Source organism: Giraffa tippelskirchi, chromosome 6 (genome assembly GCF_054371585.1).
Source record: "Giraffa tippelskirchi isolate mGirTip1 chromosome 6, T2T-mGirTip1v1.2.pri, whole genome shotgun sequence".
NCBI classification, from domain to species: domain Eukaryota; kingdom Metazoa; phylum Chordata; class Mammalia; order Artiodactyla; family Giraffidae; genus Giraffa; species Giraffa tippelskirchi.
The window spans coordinates 36,354,374-36,374,952 of record NC_137280.1 but is presented as its reverse complement, the minus strand read 5'-3'; the positions used below and the strand labels follow the sequence as shown (position 1 = coordinate 36,374,952).

At 37.2% G+C, this 20,579-nt stretch overlaps 2 long non-coding RNA genes across 2 annotated transcripts in view; one reads left to right on the top strand and one right to left on the bottom strand.

Annotated features, from left to right (window-relative positions):
- Nucleotides 1-333: 333 nt before the first annotated feature.
- LOC145511117 (uncharacterized) lies at nt 334-11,208 on the bottom strand. Its single transcript, XR_014057516.1, has 2 exons — nt 10,986-11,208; nt 334-1,330 (listed from the first exon to the last, which is right to left on the bottom strand). It is a non-coding gene; the product is annotated as an uncharacterized LOC145511117 (long non-coding RNA).
- Nucleotides 11,209-11,249: 41 nt separating this feature from the next.
- LOC145511114 (uncharacterized) overlaps nt 11,250-20,579 on the top strand; it is a 127,541-nt gene continuing 118,211 nt past the window's right edge. Inside the window, exon 1 of the long non-coding RNA XR_014057515.1 lies at nt 11,250-11,363. This is a non-coding gene — a long non-coding RNA (uncharacterized LOC145511114). The remainder of the gene's footprint in view (nt 11,364-20,579) is intronic.

Below are 20,579 nucleotides of genomic sequence, written 5' to 3'. Positions count from 1 at the left end.
ATTTATATCATTTTTTCACTGCTTTGTAATGTTATTTCTCTCTCCTATTTTCTAACAAAAATATTATACAATTCATGTTTCACACCAGCGTAGAGTTTTCCCCAGCAGTCTTTTATTGAAACTTGGATACTTTTGTGTGTGTGAAAGGGAATGGGGAATGCCTAAATCCAGACATGGACATAAGCCAGGCTAAGTCTAGAGAAACCAGGAAGTGTAACTCTTTTCACTGATCTGGGTGAGGACTTCTAGTCTGTACCTCTCTGCCTGGTATTCTTAGTTGACTTCATGCTTCCATCTTCTCCACCATAAATGAAAACTCGTTAAGGGCAGATATTGTCTTACAAGATTTAGTGTTTATTTTATAATTTTTTATAGTTCATGGCACTTGTAAGGATGGAAATACATATTAGTTATCTATAAATGAGAGTTTGCCATATACTGTGTATAAGTTAAATTTGTGGGGTAGAATTTTGGATAGATAATCAAGTAAAAAACAATCAAGATTACAGTGTATCAGTGTAGAAAGGAATAAACCATGAAGCTGCAAATAACCTAGTGCAAAAAGTAACACATTCCTTCAACCTAATTCTACTTGAATCAATGCCATCTTCAAATCATGGGAGAACAAAAACAAATTTCCAGAAATGAAAGACTTATGCTTTGATATGATAAATGATAAAATGTGAGTGCTGGAGCCAAGTGACATTTACCCAAATGTGTAAATCACATTGAAATAGTCCACATAATTATATTCAGAATATTAAACTGAGGCATAAAAAATAGTGTTGCTTATCCAAGGCTATGGAGCATGATGATTGCAAAGTCAAAGAAAGTTGTCTCCTGTTAGTCAGTACAGAATTAATCCTGAGAACACATCCCTTTTCCCCTACAAGGTTTGACAAATAAATCATTAGGTGAAAACAGAGAAAAAAAGGAGAAGAAGCAAATGGAGAAAGTTTCCTGCTTTTTTGTTTGTTTGTTTTGATTTGTTTTTAACCAGTAGGGGTTCCAAAGTCTCAGGGCAAAATCACATTTTCTCCATTTTATCACAATGAATGATAATTTCATATATATGGATGTTTTTTTTCAATATGTTCCATAACTTCTGTGTTTACTTCAGCTGTGTCTTCTGAAAGTGAAAATATTTAAATGAAGTAGGACTTTGAAAAGCGTATTTCATTCAATTCATTTTAAAGTAGTCCTTTCATTCCACAGTTGAGTGTTGCTATTCGAAAGGAGAGAAAAACATTGGAACCTTAAGGGATATTTATTCAAAAGCAGACATTATCTCCCAAATGATGTGACTATTTCCACATGACACCAAATAACCCTTTGAAAAAAAGGAGAAAAATCAGTCAATTACTTTTCATAAATGCGATAAACCAAACAGTGCATTTTTGTTTCCTGAAAGATTTATTTTTAGTTGAGTTGTGTGATCAGTTAGAGTGTAGTGTAAGTCTTAAATTCTCACTCATGATTTTTGCTTCTCTGAAATTATGAAGGTTTTCTCTTATGGAAGTTTTCCATGGATGACAGTTTAATCTGGGACAAATCTGTGGCACAGCAATCTGAAAATTATACTTACAAAGACGGTGCTTGCACTTGTGAGTTTAAAAGTGATATAAAGTGAATATTTTAAAATTTATTATACTACAAACCTCCATAGATTCATCTCATTTGTTTGTTTCTTTAGAGCACAGCTCACTATTTGACACATAGTAAGTGCTTAATCTGTTCTTGTTGAAAGTAGAGACCCTTTAAAAATATTCAGTTTTGTATCATAAATATTAGGCCTTAGGAAAATAGCTTCTGGAATACTATATTGTGAGACAGTTTACCAACTGAAGACATAAGTAGGATTTTGGTAAAGAAAGTTACACTTCCAAGGATTCTTATTAGCATACAAATTATATATAAATGAATCCAACATCTTCCACTGAGGACACTGATAGGAAAATTAATATGAGTACTAAATAAAATATTATTTTCTAATTTAAATGAAAGAATTTTTGCCAGATAGAGGGAGAAATGAGATAGAGAAGGGAAGAGGATGCTATGTATTCTAAATAAAAATTATGTATACTGAAGTATTTTTTTTCTGGTGCTTTTAAAATTGTGAAGAAGGAGCTCTGAGTGAACTATAGTTATATATATATATATATATATATATATATATATGGATTTGCTTTCTTTGGCTTAAAAAGCGAATTAGTTTGTATACACTAAATGTTGACAGCAAAATGATAATTTGCTGAAAGATTCTGTGTTCACTAAAATTTGGGAACTTTAATAAAAATGTTTAAAATTATTTATAAAGCTGTAAATTGTTGGTTTGTGCCTATTTTCTAGAGAATTTTTCCCCTAAAATAATTATATGTGTTAGTCAGTAAAATTGTCTTGTTTTTGTAGGTGAGAATTAAGTAATTGATACTTAATCTAAGTAAGAAAAATGTTCCAGTAGATTTAACTTAAATATACAATTTTCCATTCTTCTCTCCATTTTTGAATTATTAGTGCCTGATTACTTAAATTATATTTTTAAGTTTTAAAGGATGACTAAACCTCTCTTGGGCTTCCCTCATAGCTCAGTTGGTAAATCTTCTGCCTGCAATGCAGGAGACCCGGGGTCAATTCCTGGGTTAGGAAGATCCCCTGGAGAAGGAAATGGCAACACACTCCAGTATTCTTGCCTGGAGAATCCCATGGACTGAGGAGCCTGGCAGACATAGTCCATGGGATCACAAGAGTCGGACACGACTTAGTGACTAAAACACAAACACAAACCTCTCTTATTTCAGTTTTGTGCCAATACCATGCTATTTTGATTATTAAAGCTTTGTAGTATAGTGTAATTTGAAGTCAGGGAGCCTGATTCCTCTAGCTCTGTTTTTTCTTTCTCAGGATTGCTTTGGCTATTCAGAGTCTTTTGTGTTTCCATAAAAACTGTAAATTTTTTGTTCTAATTCTGTGAAAAGTGAATAGCAGAGGATTTTAAGACCAAATTTTGACAACAGAAGCTGAAACTCCAATACTTTGGCCACCTCATGCGAAGAGTTGACTCATTGGAAAAGACCCTAATGCTGGGTAGGATTGTGGGCAGGAGGAGAAGGGTGCTGGGTAGGATTGTGGGCAGGAGGAGAAGGGGACGACAGAGGATGAGATGGTTGGATGACATCACTGACTCGATGGACATGGGTTTGGGTAGACTCCGGGAGTTGGTGATGGACAGAGAGGCCTGGCGTGCTGCAATTCGTGGGGTCGCAAAGAGTCGGACATGACTGAGTGACTGAACTGAACTTAAATCATCCAGATTAAAAAAAAAAAATCAATACAAAAAAAATCGATTTAAGCTACATATTAAACCAGATAGACCAAAAAGACATATACAGAATACTAACAGTAGGATGCACATTCTTCTCAAATGCACATGGAAAATTCTCTTGGATAGATCATATGTTAGACTGCAAAGCAAGACTTAATAAACTTAGAAAAGCTTTAGATCATATCAAGCATTTCTTCTGACCCTGGTGATATGAAATCTAGAAATTAGTTTCAGGAAAAAACTGGAAAATTAACAATGAAAATTAAACAACATGCTACTGAAATCATTGGAAAAGATCCTGATGCTGGGAAAGATTGAAGGCAGGAGGAGAAGGGGACGACAGAGTATCAGGTGGTTGGATGGCATCTCTGACTTGATGGACATGAGTTTGAGCAAGCTCGGGGAGTTGGTGATAGACAGAGAAGCCTGGTGTGCTGCAGTCCACGGGGTCACAAAGAGTCGGACAAGACTGAGTGACTGAACTGAACTGAACTACCGAAATGTTTATGGATCAAATAAGAAATCAAAAGAGAAATTTTGAAAATATATCTTGAGACAAATGAAAATAAAAATACATATACCAAAACTTATGAGTTGCAGCAAAAGCAGTTCTATGAGGGAATTTTACAGTGATAAACACCTGTATTAAGAAAACAGAAAGATCTCAAGCAAACAAAGTAACTTTATATTGCAAAGAGTCAGACACAACTTGGTGACTGAACAATAACAGCAACGACAACAACAACAACAACTTTATATCCAAAGGAACTGGAAAAAGAAGGACAACCTAAGCCTGAAGAAATAGAGACTACAAATTTAACAGAATGATTGCTAATAAGGAGATTAAATCAGTAACCAAAAACTTCCCAACAAATTCAAACCCAGGACCAGATAGCTTTACTGATTAATTCTATCTAACATTTAAAAAATAATTACTAATCATTTTCAAATTCCCAGAATTATCAGAAGAGGAAACACTTCCAAACTTACTTTAGGAGCTCTTTATTTAAAAACAAAAGAAAACATTGACAACATAGCTCAAATAATTATGAGTCTCCCAATCAACAATCAACTACATTCAAGAGTAGCATTTATTTTATATTCTGGTAAGTTGGATATCTTATTGCATTTTTATTTAAAGCTGAAAAAAATGGTACAACACATTAATTACATTTTATATTTTATTCTCTTTCATCCTTCTTCCCTGTGTATATATGTATTTATACGATAAATATAAATACCACTTCAGTTTTCTTGCCTTGAGAACCCCATGAAAAATGAAAAGGCAAAAAGATAGGACACTGAAAGATGAACTCCCCAGGTCGGTAGGTGCCCAGTATGCTACTGGGCATCAGTGGAGAAATAACTCCAGAAAGAATAAAGAGACGAAGCCAAAGCAAAAACAACACCCAGTTGTGGATGTGACTGGTCATGGAAGCAAGGTCCAATGCTGTAAAGAGCACCATTGCATAGGAATGTGGAATGTTAGGTCCATGAATCAAGGCAAATTGGAAGTGATCAAACAGGAGATGGCAAGAGTGAACATCAACGTTTTAGGAATCAGCAAACTAAAATGGACTGGAATGGGTGAATTTAACTCAGATGACCATTATATCTACTACTGCAGGCAAGAATCCCTTAGAAGAAATGGAGTAGCCATCACAGTCAAAAAAAGAGTCTGAAATGCAGCACTTGGATGCAATCTCAAAAACAACAGAAGGATCTCTGTTCATTTCCAAGGCAAACCATTCAATATCATGGTAATTCAAGTCTATGCCCTGACCAGTAATGCTGAAGAAACTGAAGTTAAACGGTTCTATGAAGACCTACAGGACCTTTTAGAACAAACACTGAAAAAAAGATGTCCTTTTCATTATAGGGGACTGGAATGCAAAAGTAGGAAGTCAAGAAACACCTGGAGTAACAGGCAAATTTGGCCTTGGAGTACAGAATGAAACAGGGCAAAAGCGAATAGAGTTTTTGCCAAGAGAACGCACTGGTCATAGCAAACACCCTCTTCCAACAACACAAGAGAAGACTCTACACATGGACATCACCAGATGGTCAATACCAAAATCAGACTGATTATATTCTTTGCAGTCGAAGATGGAAAAGTTCTATACAGTCAACAAAAACAAGACTGGGAGCTGCCTGTGGCTCAGATCATGAACTCCTTATTGCCAAATTCAGACTTAAATTGAAGAAAGTAGGGAAAGCCACTAGATCATTCAGGTATGACCTAAATCAATTCCCTTATGATTATACAGTGGAAGTTACAAATAGATTCAAGGGATTAGATCTAATAGACAGAGTGCCTGAAGAACTATGGACTGAGGTTTGTGACATTGTACAGGAGGCAGTGATCAAGACCATCCCCAAGAAAAAGAACTGCAAAAAGTCAAAATGGATATCTGAGGAAGCCTTGCAAATAGCTGTAAAAGAAGTGAAGAGCAAAGGAGAAAAGGAAAGATATACCCATTTGAATGCAGAGTTCCAAAGACTAGCAAGGAGAGGTAAGAAAGCCTTCCTCAGTGATCAGTGCAAAGAAATAGAGGAAAACAACAGAATGGGAAAGACTAGAGATCTCTTCAAGAAAATTAGAAATACAAAAGGAACATTTCATGCAAAGATGGGCACAATAAAGAACAGAAATGGTATGGACCTAACAGAAGCAGAAGATATTAAGAAGAGGTGGCAAGAATACACAGAAGAACTGTACAAAAAAGATCTTCATGGCCCAGATAATCACGATGGTGTGTTCATTCACCTAGAGCCAGACATCCTTGAATCTAAAGTCAAGTGGGTCTTAGGAAGCATCACTATGAACAAAGCTAGTGGAGGTGGCAGAATTCCAGTTGAGCTATTTCAAATCCTCAACCATGATGCTGTGAAAGTGCTGCACTCAATATGCCAGCAAATTTGGAAAACATACAGTGGCCATAAGACTAGAAACGGTCAGTTTTCATTCCAATCCCAAAGAAAGGCAATGCCAAAGAATGCTCAAACTACCACACAATTGCACTCATCTCACACACTAACAAAGTAATGCTCAAAATTCTCTAACCCAGGCTTCAGCAATACGTGAACCAAGAACTTCCAGATATTCCAGCTGGTTTTAGAAAAGTCAGAGGAATCAGAGATCAAATTGCCAACATCTGCTGGATCATCAAAAAAGCAAGAGAGTTCCAGAAAAAATATCTGTTTCTGCTTTATTGATGACGCCAAAGCCTTTGTCAGTGTGGGTCACAAGAAACTGTGGAAAATTCTGAAAGAGATGGGAATACCAGACCACCTGACCTGCCTCTTGAGAAATCTGTACAGGTCAAGAAGCAGCAGTTAGAACTGGACATGGAAAAACAGACTGGTTCCAAATAGGGAAAGGAGTACAGGAGTACATCAAGGCTTACATTGTCACCCTGCTTATTTAACTTACATGCAGAGTACACTACAGGAAACGCTGAGCTGGATGAAGCATAAGCTGGAATCAAGATTGCCGGGAGGAATATTAATAACCTCAGATATTCAAATGACACCACCCTTATGGCAGAAAACAAAGAAGAACTAAAGAGCCTCTTGATGAAAGAGAAAGAAGAGAGTGAAAAAGTTGGCCTTAAGCTCAATATTAAGAAAACTAAGATCATGGTATCTTGTCCCATCACTTCATGGCAAATAGTTGGGGAAAGAGCGGAAACAGTGGCTGACTTTATTTTTTGGGGCTCCAAAATCACTGAAGGTGGTGACTGCAGCCATGAAATTAAAAGATGCTTACTCCTTGGAAGGAAAGTTATGACCAACCTAGACAGCATATTAAAAAGCAGAGACATTACTTTGCCAACAAAGGCCCGTCTCGTCAAGGCTATGGTTTTCCAGTAGTCATGTATGGATGTGAGAATTGGACTGTGAAGAAAGCTGAGTGCTGAAAAATTGATGCTTTTGAACTGTGGTGTTGGAGAAGACTCTTGAGAGTCCCTTGTACTGTAAGGAGATCCAACCAGTCCCTCCTAAAAGAGATCAGTCCTGGGTATTCATTGGAAGGACTGATGGTGAAGCTGAAACTCCAATACTTTGGCCACCTGATGTGAAGTACTGACTCATTGGAAAAGACCCTGATGCTGGGAAAGATTGAAGGCAGGAGGAGAAGGGGATGACAGAGAATGAGATGGTTAGATGGCATCACCGACTCAATGTACAGGAGTTTGGGTAAACTCTGGGAGTTGGTTGATGGACAGGGAAGCCTGGTGTGCTGCCGTCCATGGGATCACAAAGAGTTGGACACGACTGAGTGACTGAACTGAACTGATGTGGTAAATAATAGGTATAAGTATATTTATATATTCTTATAATATGTATATTAAAATTATATACATATGATTTTAAAGAATTTTTCTGAGATATGGTATGACATACAAAAATCTTTGCATATTTGATGTATACAATTTGATGCATTTGGATATATGCATACATCTATGAAACCATTACCATAATATATGCCAGAAGCATAAACATTACCCTCAAAATTCCCTCCTAACTTTCATATGTATTATTATTATTACTTTTTGTGATAGAAATATTTAATGTAAGATCCATCCTCTCAGCAAAATTTTCAGTGTACAATGCAGTATTGCTCATTATAGGCACTATTCTGTATATTAGGTGGTTCTAGTGTGGTTCAGCAGTAAAGTATCCACTCTCGATGCAAAAGATGTAGGAGATGACATGGGTCTGATCTCTGGGTTGGGAAGGCCCCTGGAGGAAGGCAGGGCAACCCACTTTAGTATTCCTGGCTGGGGAATCCCCATGGACAGAAGAGTTTGGCAGGCTACAGTCCATAGGGTTGCACAGAGTTGGAAAATACTGAAGTGACTGAGCACCCACACATGTTGAATATTATGTGTCTAAGACTAGTCATCTTGTATAACTGAGACTTTGTACCCTTTTCCTTATATATCTGCATTTTCACTTTCTTGCAGCCTCTGGTAACCACCAATCTACTCCTTGCTTCTATGAATTTGAACATTTTAGATTTCTCATGTTAGTAGTATTGTGTGGCTAAACATTGCAGTCACATGAAGTTTCATTTTAAAAAATGGAAGATATCTGGATCCCACCCCTAGAGACTATGATGCATTTGATCTAGGGAACAAGGTAGGCATCAAGTGTAACACTGAATAAAATTAAAATGAAAATTTTATAAAAATATTCAGAGATGCACTTCTTGGACTAAGCGGTTACACATTTGGAAGCCAAATAAGTTGCTTGACACTTGTTTTCACTTGTTTGTCTGCCCAAGGTATGGTAATTATGAGTATGAGTAGTAATTACCAATTCTTATATTTTTTCATATAACATAAAATACATGAAAATTATACTTTTGCATTAAACAAGGAGAATATGAGCATATATAAAAATGAGAACAAAAGCCTAAATGTGGAGTTGAATGCAAAAAGGATGGATTAATCTCTTCAGGAGCACTGAGAAACTCGTCCTCTGGTATGTTTAAAATTACTCATGAAGTGACAGGGTATAGAAAAGAAATGCTCACTTAAGACTGATTCAGTTATTGTTTTTGTACATGGATTCTCATCAAGATCAACTGTTTAGATATACATTCTTGTTAGTGAGTCCTTTAGAAAATGTAGAAGCAGTAATCAAAAAGAGATTTCATCATGATTTGTCAATATTTGAGATTTTCAATATTTTAAAGTTCTCATATTGAAAATATCTGAGTCAAAGAGAGGACAAAATTCTCCTTATGTGACTCTAAATTTCATATAGAAATTCAAAGGACTGAAATCCAATCCTGAAACAGAATAAATTTGAAAGTCTGATACTATTTCAAGGCTTACTATAAAGTTACTACTATAGTCAAGGGTAGCATTAACATAAAAGACAGATAAATGGATCTATTGAATAGAATTGAGAGTAATAGATGTATGTGTGTGTATTTAGTTGATTGTTGTCAAAGTGACAAGGAGAATTTTATAGAAAAATAATTGTCTTTTCAACAAATGGTGTTGGCAATTGGGTATCGTATGTGAGAAAATTAATGAACTTGATCTGTACCAACTTTTCCTTATAAAAATTTACTAAAATAAATTATAGACTTAAATATAAAATCTAAGAACATAAAATTCTAAAGCAAAGCATATTGTAAAGTAATTAGCCTCCAATTAAAATAAAAAAAAATTTCTAAAGCAAAGCGTAAGCAAAAAACCTTTTTGACTTTGGGTTAGGCAGAGCTTTCTTAACTATGACATCAAAAGTATTAATCATAAAAGAAAAAATGATAAATGGCATTTCATCAAAGTTAAGAAATTCTATTGTTCAAAAATCAGTATTAAAAGAATGAAAGGCAAAACATAAAGTAGGGAAACAGATCTGAAAATCACATACCTAAGAAGAAATTGTATAATATACTAAAAACTCTCAAAACTCAAAAATATGCAAAAACCTAATACAAAATGGATAAAAGATTTAAATAGATACTTCAGAGAGGATATGCAAATATCAAATAAATGCATGAAAAAATGCTCAATATCATTAGTCATAGGGAAATGAAAAATACAGTCACAAGGAAGTACCAATACATACCTATTAAGGAGTTCAAAATTAAAAATACTGTTCATAATGAGTGCATGGTAGGAGGTAGAGCAACTGGAACTCATACACTACAGGTGGGGATGTAAAATGATATAGCTACTTTAGAAAAACTTTGTTAGACTCATAATTTTAATTATACTTTTACCATAAGACTAAGCTGTCTCACTCCTAGGTAATTATACAAGTAAAAAGAAAAAAAAATCTGTGCTCCCACAAAAATCTACCCACAAATATTTGTGGTGATTTTATTCATAATTGCTCCAACTGGAAACCACCGAAATGGCCTTCAGCTGGAGAATGAATAAACAAATCTGGCACATCTGCACAAAGGAATAAAATTACTCCTCAGTAATGTATGAACTACTGATACACATGACAACACAGAAGATTATTAATTGCCTTATACTAAGTAAAAGAGTCCATCCATTCTTATGATATTCTTGAAAAGGCAAAACTATAGGGAGATAAAACAGATCAGTGGTTGCAGGGATCCAGCTTCCCTGATGGCTCAAAGGGTAAAGAGTCCACCTGCAATGCAGGAGACACAGGAGATGCAGGTTCCATCCCTGGGTCAGGAAGATCCCCTGGAGTAGGATGTGGCAACCCACTCTAGTATTCTTGCCTGGAGAATCCTATGAACAGAGGAGCCCGGTGGGCTACAGTCCAAAGGGTAGTGGAGTCAGACACAGCTGAAGTGACTTAGCATGTACACGCACACATGCGAACTATTGGAGGGCTGCCTACGTCATAAGGTAATCTTTTTTCGTGAAGGAACTGTTTTATATCTTGATTGTGATGGTGGGTACACGATGGTGTGTTTGTCAAAACCTGCAGAATTATATTACTACAAAGGATAAAGTTATACTCTTAATTTTTTAAGAGTGAAAATAAAGAACAAACAAAAACTGTCTGCATATAATGGCCAGTAGCGTCCCTAATATATAATATATATAATATAATTCTGAATATATATGAAATCACCCTGTGTTTATTCTGTTTGGTTGGATTTCAATTCAGCTCTCAGCAATAACCTGGATAACAGCTCTGTCCAGCGCTGACTTACTTGAACTTGAGCATGTAAGTCCTCCATCCTGGGCTTGACTTGAGACACCTTGAGGATAAGCTGAAGGGTGTGTGATATTTAACCAGAAGTCCAGAGGTGGAAGCAAGGACTAACTATATTCCACCTCTATGGGAGTGATGTAGGTCATACTCAAGGAAGAACTTCCCCACGGGTCAGTACTGCATGCTTAGTTGCTCAGCCATGTCCATCTCCTTGCGACCTCATAGACTCCTCTGTCCATGGAATTCTCCAGGCAAGAATCCTGGAGTGAGTTGCCATTCTCTTCTCCAGGGGATCTTCCCCACCTAGGGGTTGAACCCAGGTCTCCTGCATTTCCGGCGGATTCTTTACCATCTGAGCCTCCAGACAAGCCTATGGGTAAGTTTAGGAGATACAAAAATGCTTGCAGAGAAAACCGTAAGCACTTTTTCAGAAGCCAGATAAAAGAATATGGGCATCTGACTCTCATGAATTCTTTCATACATTGCATACGTATGAATACTTCCTTAACGCAAGGCTCGGGCAGGGCCTCAGGCACACTAAGTACAAAAGCTGAGTGAAGTTCTGTTCTCAATAAAAAGAGGGAACCTAGGGTATACAGTTGTGAAAATACATCCAGATGCAGAGTGTTCCAATTATGGCTTTGGAAGTGCCAGGCTGACACAGTCATCATTCACAGAGATTCATCTCTCCCAAGTAATAGTAAGTACTTTTAATTAAGTACACATTCAGGGAATAAAGATGTAGCACAAACTGAAACATTAGTGACTCAAGTCTGTGGGATAAGAATTGTTCTAAGAGCCAGGCTAACAATCCGATGAGATGTGGAAATATTAATATGTATTCAGTTCTTTTCATAAGAGTGTCTATTTCTGTTAACTGTCTGTCTAACTAGGGAATCAATACAATCTAGCTGACAGCCGCATTCCACTGTCTACTTTTCTATAAATTATGTATAAAAAAATTCACACACTGACTTATAAACACAAGATTTTGAAATTAAAATGTTCCGTGATATGCTTGTGATGTTTCATGCAAAGTTAGTTTATATAATGCATTCTCTTAGAACCTTAACGTCCTGTTGAAATTACACTTTACATAAACATAAATCATTTGGTTAAGTCAATTAATGTTGAGTATAAAGCAAGCAAGAGTCCTAAACTACTGTTTATGGGCATGCTTTTCTGTGTTTATGACTGTAATTCTCAAAGCACAGGCTTGTAGAGCCATCACTTCAGGAGTCTAGAAATGTTTTGGCATCTGCTGCAAGGACTGCAGTATCCATGTTTACAGCAGAGGTGTGAGCTGAATTCTAACAGACCCAAAGCAACCCAGACAATCTAGTGGCATTCAACACATACATCTTGGCCATCAGTGGGAACATCATAGCTATTCTCATCTCAATTTCCTCAGGCTTATGTGGTTGGAGACACAGAGTGATTTATTGAACAGCGTTAATGTCCCAAATTCATAGTTAACACAAAGCTATAGAACTGTGGGTTCATGGAAGGTTAAGGTGGACAAGATAGGGAAAGGAGGAAGGGAAGTGTCATGGGCCAGGCATGATTCTAGGAAGGTGATTTGATGTATTGTTTACATTAATTATCACAAGAAACCAAAGAAATAGCTATCATACCATGATAGACATATGTCATATGTGAGTAATCTGATTTAGCTGCAGTATCTGTGGTGTAATTTGAAGAATATTTATAAGAACCAGAAAGCCCTTCTCTCAGTGTCCTTCTAACCCTTACCTATTCCCCTGCCTACTACCCACGGGTTCAATTCCTGGGTTGGGAAGAGCCCCTGGAGAAGGAAATGGCAACCCACTCCAGTATTCTTGCAAGGAAAATTCCATGGACAGAAGGGCCTGGCGGCCTATGGTCCACAGGGTTGCAAAGAGTCAGACTCGACTGAGCAACTGAGCACAACAGCACTCCTCTAAAGTTCCTGAGACTCAGAGTTTAGCTCCAGTGGGTTCAGGCAGTGTTCTGCTGTGTTGACCACTCAGGACATATGCATTAACCTGGGATGCTTGTAAAAGATGCAAATTCTTGTGTTCCACTTGTGTTTGCAGATTGCTAGCATTTGGGATTGAAAAACTAGATTTCCCACAATCATAAAGTATTCTGTACTTTTCATAACATTTTATTCATGTATTTTTAAATAATAATGTGGGACAAAAATAATATATAATGAATCATTTTTATGCGATATAATTATCTTAGAAATTTCAGTGGTTTTCTGTAAAAAAGATATAACAATAACTGCAAGGCTATTTATTTTTACAGCCAACACATTGTGTTACGATTGTATATTTTAATATCAAGCAAAAAATGTTCTATACTTGTTATAGACTTTGGGAACAGGAAATATTAAAATGTGGGAACATTGACATGGGATAAATATCATATAAATGTCATTAAAAATGAAAAGATATTACCACAAATATTAGATGTTTAAAACTATCACTTAATATGAAATTTTAAAACATTCAAAGCATTAGCTGCCTTGTCTGATAGTCTTTATGTTTGTTTCCTGGCAGATATTCTGAATGTAGAGAAATTTCAAAGTTTCTTTCATTTTTGGTTGAATTGTTAAGAAATCATCCAAAATCTTCTACAGGTTGGGAAAGAGGGTACATATGCCTCATAAGTTATTTTTCTCTTTTACCTGGAAACTACTTTGTCTGCTTGCCATGATTTTATTTGTTTCTTTCTGAATGAAATCAGTTTTGCTTTCATTAATCTATATCCACCTATGACAAATATTCAAAGACTGGAAAATGCCAGGGACGTTTATTGATTAGTATTTAAGTGACAAAATATCTGGATCTCCTATTACGATTAATAACAGTACAGTGAATCACACTTCATAAATGACTAATTTTGCTTGCCAAACTTGCTATTTGAGACACCAAAGAATTTGTTCAAGGCATCTTATGCTAAACATATTAATATTTATTTTAGTTGCAAGAATGACTCACTCTTAGAAGCAGATAGGGCCATCAATATACACTCAAAATATGGCAACAGCTATTAGCAAGACTTGCTGATAGGGTCCTGACCACTGAGCTGGTTCTCTCTCATCTGTTCCTGTAATGGTTCCCAGAATAGTTGACCTTGACTTTGCACTCTAAATGTCCATGCTCTTGCTTGGCTTGAGTCAGTGAATATCTTCGAATCAGGATAGATTCTAAGTCCACTGTTGAATACTTGCAGGGGAATTAAAATACCTTTTGCTGTGTTCTTGATTTTTGAATGAGTATGCTCTATATTGGGGGAAAAACAGTGCACATTGCCTGAGAAACATCAAGGACAAAGTCCCACATGGAAACACTGTGCCTCACATCTGAGATTTCAATAGACTGCCGACCTGATAGTAGTCTGCATTTTTAAACATGCATCTCAGGTGATTCTTAGGATCACCAAAGTTTAAGAACTACTGGTCTGCCTCTTCATTAAAGTATCTCTAGGTGGGATAGTATAATAAATTATTATCAGTTGCTATCACCTTAAAAAGAATATACAGTTGACCCTTGAACAATGTCATTCATAGGAATGCCAAATATCCTGCCCAGTTGAAAATCTACGTATGATTTTACAGTCAGCCCTTCATATCCAAGGTTCTACATCCAAGGATTCAACCAACTGTGGATTTACCCAACCCCAGATTCAACCATTTGTGAATTTTGTAGTACTGTAGTCCATATTTTTTGAAAAAAAAATCTGCATGTAAGTGGACCTGTGCAGTTCAAACTTGTTGTTCACTGATCAACTGTACCACATAATAGCTCTAGTTTACTGATAAAGCTGAAGGAGTTTGAAGGAGTTTGATTTCTAAAGAAGGTCTTAGAGGAGAAAGGGTTAATTATGAGACCAGGTCTAGGTGAGCATTTCTTTGGGCACTCTGGTCACCTACAGAGAGAACAAAGCACAGTCAATAAAAGGGAAGAAGTAGAGAAGAAGTTTATGTGAGGGAGAAGGAAATAGTGAATTGCAGAAGATTAGTTTAAGCTACCTCATCATTTGCCTAGGCTTTTTTGGCTAAAACTGAGAGAGGGAGTTCAGGGTCTGGGATTGTAATTGCTGGCATGTGGAGAGAGCTTTATCAGTCTGGGTAAGCAGATGCCTGGTCCATGAGGCAAGGACCAAGCAAGATGTGGTCATTATTCTGGAAATTAGGGTTCAGAGTTAGGGAGTTCCACTGAAGAGGTGGTTACTTCAAGGTAAGCAAGGCGAGCTTTTTAGTGAAACGGTTCTGGAGAACCTGGAGAAAATTGTTGGATTGCCCAAATTCAGTCAGCACAGCATGATGGTTTGACTCTCAAAGCTCCTTTTAGAAAGTGTTTCAAATCCTCTTTTTCTGCTGCATATGCATCTGTGTACAGATGTTACCACTAACACCAGGAAATTATTTATTTTGAATAAAGACTAAAAATGACAAAATGGATTCTGTTCTGAAAGAGCTGGAAATGTATCCTCAATGTTCAAAGTGTGGCCCGTGGACCAGCAGCCTTACCATCACCTGGCAGCTTGTTATACAGGCAGAATCCTGAGTCTCATCCTAGACCTGCTGAATCAGAATCTGCATTTTAATACAAGACACCCAGATGATCATATGCTCCTTACATTTTAGGAAATGTAGGGCAAGGATTCTCAACTATAGCATGCTTCAGAATCAGTTGAAAGGTGAATTAAAGCACCGACTGCTGGTCCCCATTTCTAGAGTTCCCGATCCAGTTAGTCTAGAGTAGGGATGCTGCTGCTGCTGCTCCAGATGCCAAATTTTAAGGAACTACTAGTCTAAGCAAGGGGCTTCTCGGGTGGCTCAGGTGGTAAAGAATCCACCTACAATGCGAGAGACAGGGGTTTGACCCCTAGGTTGGGAAGATCCTCTGGGGGATGGCATGGCAATGCACTCCAGTATTCTTGCCTGGAGAATCCTCATGGACAGAGGGGCCTGATGGGCTACAGTCCATGGGGTTACAAAGAGAAGAGTCGGACAAGATTGAGTGACTAAGCAGAGCTCAGCACAGTGTAAGCAATGCCAACACTGTTATAGCCCTCTAATCTCCATGTTTCTTCACCTTTAAAATTTTTTTTTATTAAAAAATATCCTCTGAGTTTCAGTTGCTTGCTTCTCATATTTTATTTCATTTCACGACCCTTAGGGTGTTTCTTTCTGTCACTTTTTAACTGAGATTTAATCAGAACATTAGAGCAAGACAAGATAGATGCCCCACCAACAGACTCTTACAAGGAGATCTCACTTGTCCTAAGTGAATCTTTAACCACAGAGTTCTACCTAGGTTTCATATGGCTCTCTTAGCTATAGCTGATTGGATCAGGGCAGGTCATGAGGCTCATGGACAAGCAGACTATATATTGGAGAATAGTTAATAGAAACATACTGTAAGAAAATCTTTATCCAATAATGAAAATGGTGACTGATTTGACTTATTAAAATCTTTAACTTGGAAATCTAAATTGGTTATATAAGGAGAGAATTTTTTTTTTTTTAGATTACTAAAAGACAAGTTAAAAGCATACCTTGCAAAAGCAGTCAAGCAGAGTCAAAAGACAGCTGGGGTTCTAAGCTGAATTTATGAGTAAAGAGCTAATAATAGGGCTTTGAAGACTTGGTTCATCTTTACAAACTTCAAACACTAAGATATAGAGATGATTATCAGTGATACTTACCTTAAAAACTATACAAATACAAGCTGTATTCACTGTTTATGGATTGCGTTTGAGAATTGTTCTGTCCGCCCTGATTCTAATGTTGTGCATGGTTTGACAAATCTCACTTTGACAGCAATAGAATCTTAAAGTGATAGAGTCACCCTGGATATAACCAGAACTTTGATAAAGAGAAAATTCTAGTAGTTATTAGTGAAAGTGAAAGTGAAAGTCCCTCAGTAGTGTCCGACTCTTTGAGACCCCATGAACTATACAGTTCGTGGAATTCTCCAGGCCAGAATACTGGAGTGGGTAGCCTTTCCCTTTTCCAGGTGATCTTCCCAACCCAGGGATCGAACCCAGGTCTCCCGCATTGTAGGTGGATTCTTTACCACCTGAGCCACAAGGGAAGCGTGATTATTAGCACTTTCGGTCAAATATTTATAGCTTTCTACCTTCTAGGAAGTACATTAGATTTCACTTCCTGGCTCTCTCTTAGTTGAGTGGTAATTATTCAGGATCCTGGAAGAAAAAAAGTGGGCACAGGAAAATAACATAATTGGGAAGTTTTTAATGAAAAAAAAAATTATAGGTTGTGGCAGAGTTTACAGAAGCCAATAAATGACAATGCAGAACCCTAGTATGGGCAACAGGAGAGAACTGTTATTCCTAGGCGTGAAGGGAGGGATGGGTTTTGCTGCTGAACTCAGGTTCGGCTGCTCATTGCTCAAATCTACCATATTGAGAGACAAGTGTTGGGTAAAGGAAAGATAACTTTACTGAGGAAGCTAGTGACCCTGGGGAGAAGGTGGACTCATAGCCAAAGTTATCTCCCCACCAAACTTTTAAAGGGAATTTTTAGGGGTAACACGTGAAGAATAGCTCCGACAACCACCTTGAAATTGCTTGTGAGGTGGTCTGATCAGCGTCATCTCGGTTGTTTTAAGTATAGTTAATGTTCAGTCCCTGAGTCAGTTTGTTCCCATTGCCTTAAGGCCAGTTCTTGATACGGAATAAGAAGGAGCATCTTATGTCCTGACCACAGTCTAGTCATCATGTAGTTAGCTTCTTCTACTTGGTGGGAATTTCACTATCTGTAAAACAGCTCACAGAATATGGATATTATCTAGAGTTCTTGAGGAAGAAATAAAGGTCCTTGACTTTGTTTAATGGCTAAACTATTATTATTTCATCTTAATTGACTCTTTCCTATGCTTCTGCATTTTCTCTCTTCTCATTAAATCTATTTTTGGCTAAAGCTTTCCTACAGACAAGAGGCAGCCTGAGGACCTGAGGAGTGTCTGTCTTGCTCTGTTACTTGCTCAGGACCCACAGAGAGGACTTCCTGACTGGAAATGGGGCTTTCAGTAGAAGAGCACAGTCTATCCACAGTCACCTTGAATGGAAGGACTTGAGGGAAGAAACAATTCAGCCCGTTGTCCTGCAATTCAATCAACTGCTGGTACTTCCCAGGGGCTAAATCCAGCTGGGAGACCTGGGAAAACAAAGCAGCTTTTTAGGCACAGAGCAGTGTAAACAGTACCTCTGGAGAAATAAATTAAAATATTTAGCACAAGCATAGCAGAGTGGCTGGTTTTCCACGATGACAAAAGTATATATATACATCACTTCCTTGACAGAATATTTAATTGTTGGTGCAAGATCACTTAGAGTTCGGAAATATTCCAGATTGTTGCTCCTTTGTCAGTCTGGGTGGTAGACTAATGAAAATCAGAACAAAGCTTCTAGTTAACTCTTCATAGGCATTTAACATGAATAAGAAATGAATCATTGTGGTCTGAAGCCACTAAATTGTTTTTTATGACAACATAACCTTTATTACTAATACAGATGTTATTACTTATAAATTGGCATATTGTTGCAACCAAATAACTAAACTAACTGAGACATATATCAGAAAGAACAAGAACTTGTATTTGAAGTTGAAAGAATGGTCACCATTATTTGGTGATGAAATATATGTTAAAGCTGTAATGGACATTCACCTGATAAGCAGATAATGTGCCAAACGAACTTGTAACTGTAGGGAAAGAAGTTGCAAAATAGGAAAGCAGAAACATGTGTGGGGTTACTATTGATGTTTGACAGGGAGGGATGGAGAAAGAGAGAGAAAGAGAGAGAGAGCACTGTGAGAGGAGAAAGAGGAGAGAGAGCATAATAAGAGGAGAGGGAGAGGGACAAAGAGGAGAGAAAAATCTTAAAAAAAGAATTCCACTGGCTATGAGCCATCTTGCAAGCAGGAATTAATAAGAATAGTTTAGATTTTAGCTAGAGAGCCTTATAAGCTGCATCTGATTCTCATTCAAAATTGGTGAAAGGTAAAACAGAGAAAATTTTTGACCAAAAAAGACCAATTAGAATTTTTTCTTGTGGCAAGTTTCAAATTTAAGGTATGGTTGTTGCCCCAGCTGTAAAATCTCTGAATGGATTAAAGAATCTCAGAGCAAAGTTCCAAATAAGGCTATAGTATTCAGGAAGCCTATTCATTTGAACAAAATGGCTGAGAGGAAAGAGACTAAACACATGACTCTGTAACCAAAATCAGAAAAGATCAAATGTCCATAAACAGGTAGGAGGGAAAAGATAGAGGGTGGGAGGTGATAAAATAACAGAAAAATAATAACTCTAAAAAAGCATGACTAGAAAATAGCTGTGCACATGAATCTGCCTTAAATAGGCTGAAACTACAAAGTGGTTTTTTTTTTGGTAATATTTAAATTTTTCCTTGTTTATGTAATTTTATTTCTTTTAAATCATACTATGATTATTTGATTTATGAATATATTAGTATGAAAACAATTAGGTTACTATGCAGCCTTTATTCATTTCTGTTTTTTATATTTAGAAGATTGTTTTTGCTTTTTGTTTTGTTCACTTTTTAAAAAAATTATTTTTAATTGAGGTGTAATTGCTTTACAATATTGTGTTGGTTTCGCCATATATTAACATGAATCAGCCATAGGCATACATCTGTCCCCTCCCTCTTGACCCTCCCTCCCACCCTATCCCACCCTTCTAGGTTGTCACAGAGCTCCAGATTTGAGCTCCCTCAAATCTAAATTTCCATTGGCTATCAGATTTTACATATGGTAATGTATATGTTTCAATGCTACTCTCTCAATTCATCCCACCCTCTTCTTCCTCTCACTGTGTCCACAGGTCTGTTCTCTATGCCTGCATCTCCATTGCTGTCGTACAGAAAGGTTAATCAGTACCATCTTTCTAGATTCCATATATATGCATTAATATACAATATTTGTGTTTCTCTTTCTGACTTACTTCACTCTGTATAATAGGCTCTAGGTTCATCCCCCTCATTTGATCTGACTCAAGTGCATTCCTTTTCATGGCTAAATTGACATATAAAGAGAGTGAAAGTTCCTCAGTCGTGTCCGACTCTTTGCGACCACATGGACTGTATAGTCCATGGAATTCTCTAGGCCAGAATACTGGAGTGTGTAGCCTTTCCCTTCTCCAGGGGATCTTCTCAACCCAGGGATCGAACCCAGGTCTCCCACATTGCAGGTAGATTCTCTACCAGCTGAGCCACAAGGGAATCCCAAGAATACTGGAGTGGGTAGCCTATCCCTTCTCCAGCAGATCTTCCCAACCCAGGAGATGAACCGGGGTCTCCTGCATTGCAGGCAGATTGTTTACCAACTGAGCTATCAGGGAAGCCCCTCAACATATAAGGGATGCCATATAATATTTATTTTTCTGTCTGACTTTCTTCACTCCGTATGACACTCTCTAGGTCCATCCATGTTGCTGCAAATGACATTATTTCATTCTTTTTAATGGCTGAATAATATTTTATTGTGTATATGTACCACAGCTTCTTTATCCATTCATCTGTCCATGGACATCTGAGTTGCTTCCATGTCCTGGATAT